Source organism: Xenopus tropicalis, chromosome 6 (assembly GCF_000004195.4).
Source record: "Xenopus tropicalis strain Nigerian chromosome 6, UCB_Xtro_10.0, whole genome shotgun sequence".
Taxonomy (NCBI): domain Eukaryota; kingdom Metazoa; phylum Chordata; class Amphibia; order Anura; family Pipidae; genus Xenopus; species Xenopus tropicalis.
The window spans coordinates 66,345,641-66,348,580 of NC_030682.2; the positions used below are offsets into that span (position 1 = coordinate 66,345,641).

The 2,940-nt window shown below is 33.4% G+C and overlaps 1 long non-coding RNA gene across 1 annotated transcript; it reads right to left on the bottom strand.

Annotated features, from left to right (window-relative positions):
* Positions 1-1,060: 1,060 nt before the first annotated feature.
* Positions 1,061-2,429, bottom strand: LOC116411476. Its single transcript, XR_004223124.1, has 3 exons — positions 2,380-2,429; positions 1,920-1,967; positions 1,061-1,131 (listed from the first exon to the last, which is right to left on the bottom strand). It is a non-coding gene; the product is annotated as an uncharacterized LOC116411476 (long non-coding RNA).
* Between the last annotated feature and the right edge of the window lie 511 nt (positions 2,430-2,940).

The window sequence follows — 2,940 nt, forward strand, 5'->3', positions numbered from 1 at the left end:
CAGGGCTTCCAGAGCCAAATACTGCTGCGAATTCTGCAATACTCTCTTGCTCATTAATATGGAGGCAGAAGTGGCAAGTTCTTTCTGCATGCCTCTCTTAATGTCTAAACTGTGCCTTGCCTTATTTCGTCGTTCAGCCTATCACGGAGGTACTTCGTATTTTTGATAATCCACAAACACACGAGCAATAAAATAAGTGAAAATGCAATGCCCCACACTATTATGAGAACATATAGCATTATCTCCATGTCTAGGGGGAAAAAATACAGGCAAGAATGTGAATGTTATTAAGGACAGTCATATTAATATTTTTGACTAATTATAACTGATTACGTATAAATAGATTTACTAATAATTTTTCAGCTACAGACATGGTAGATGATTGAGTCATCATATCAAAAAGTAGTGCCTTTTATGTAGCATAAATGAAAAAAAATCACACATGCAGATATGCATTGAAAAAGTAATCCTGCTATCAATCTTGTATTTACAGTATTTTTTAAGCTTCCCTATCCCTAAGCTGCTGTGCACCAGAGCACCTTCTTGTATGTTGTTCCAACAGCATTAGAGCAGACATATTGCAAACTCTACGATTATAACAAAATGTTGTTCCTTATGACATGTTAGGCACCACCCAGTTATCATAATTAATTACCTGAGACCCTGGGCCAGCACTCCTGTTATCTAAAAACTTCACCTGCCAGGAGTACTTCTGTTGAGCACCATCCCCTTGTTTCTAGAACTTTCCATTGCTGGTGCGCATGTGCGGTAGAGTGAAAAGCAGAACTTTGAAGCAAAAAAGTTTTTTCACTCTGCTGTGCATGCACACTGGCCTGGGGTTATAATTGCTGGGGGTGCCCAATATTTGGCACCCCTTCCAGTGATTATACCTTTCCTTCAACTTTAATAGGGAATTAAATTATAAATTCAATATTACATTATTCAATATTATGAATAAGTGAATAATAAACATATTCAACCTAATAATAAACATTTTTAATGTATTCATAAACACAATCCTTATTTATTCATATATTAAATATTCAAGTAATATGCTCTACTTACTTTTCTTTGTTACAAGATCCTTTGTTGAGGGTGGGGGTGTCGTTGTTAAATCTTTACTCCTTATTTCTAGAACACCATAAATGATACAAATAAAATTATTTTGTAGAAGACATTAACCTTTTCAAATCCTGTTTAAATAGTTAACAATGCTATATATGTTTACTTTCATAGTTTTTTAAGCTAAAAAACATGCCTGGTGTTTTCTCCACAGTAGAGGATGCCCCTGACACCCATCAATGTTTATTGGCAACCAACGGTTTTCAGTTAGAAAATGCAAGATAACTGGCTATACCAACAGTAGCAGGCAGTTTCGAGTGTTTTCTGATTGTGAAAATATGCTGGTGGAGAAACTGCCACCTGTGACATTTGCCTTGAGATGTAAGTTTGGCAGTGATACCCACAATGAAGTTGTAACCTAAGACACAGAGCTTTACTTTCCTGCCCTAAGTAATTGCAAAGAAGTAAGGGTGAATGCTGAAGGTGTAAGTCGAACTATATTCAGAAACATACTGGAGACCAGTTACTGATAGAATGTAAAATTATGCCACCTTGTGTCTTAACCCCTTCTCCTTATATATTGTAAGCTCTCCTGGGCAGACCCCACTTCAACTCTTGTATCAGTTATTAGTTGCTTTTTATTTAATTCTGTATGTTTAATGTATACAGCCATTCATTGTACGGTCCTGTGTAATATTTTGCACATATTAAACACATCTTAATAATAATAGTTCAGGTAGAAACAAGTAATGGTGGACATTAAAAAGAAGATCAAATTATTTAGTGATCATTGCCCATCTGGTCAAACTGGGCAGATATCATTGTTCTCTGTAAAGGCAAAAGATAAAGATGTTTACCCGCTTGATCGTCTTTATCATCCAATGTTGTCTCCCTGGTATATTTGGCTAAAGAAAAATGAGAAAATAAGAATTAAAAACAGATGAAAATGAATTACAGGTACGGGATCCCTTATCCGGAACCCATTATCCAAAAAGTTCTGAAAGCCCATCTCCTATAGACTCCATTATAAGCAAATAATTCTAATTTTTAAAAATGATTCCCTTTTTCCCTGTAATAATAAAACAGAAACTTGTACTTAATCCTAACTAAGATATAATTAATGCTTATTGGAGGCAAAACAAGCCTATTGGGTTTATTCAATATTTAAATGCTTTCTAGCAGACTTAAGTTATGGAGATCCAAATTATGGAAAGATCTCTTATCCGTAAAACCCCAGGTCCCTTGCATTCTGGATAACAGGTCCCATACCTGTATTAATTATTATTGTTGATTTAAATAATCACATATTTTACTTACACATAATCTCCTTCTCCAGAGACAAATCAAAATGTCTTATTCTTTTCTCTAAAATAAAGAGAGAAAAAAATCCTTATATCCATGTACATAAATCTAATTTAATAAAATGAAAAGGAACAAGCATATCTCTCTGTTCAGTATTTCACATAAATAGCTTTAAAATGATTGGATTGTTACCTGCATCAAGTGGTTTAACTTCTTTCTTTTTAAGTAAATCCACAATTTTTTCCCCTGTAATAAAAACAAAAACAACATAAAGTTATAAAAAAACATTCTGTTGGCATTTGTGTATTTTGCCAAACTCAGAATTTTAAGAAACTCCATTTATGCTGTCATTTGCAATATATATATATATATATATATATATATATATATATATAGCACAAATTATTAGATGTGTTTACTGTGAGTCAAAAAAAAGTTATTAATGGGCAATGTATTCTAGAAGATTTTTATATTATTATTGATGCCAAAGTGGAACACAAGCATAGCAAGAATACATATGCAAACAATGTACTGCCCTTCTTTTAATGTGCAGTTCATTTCTCAGGTAACATTTAC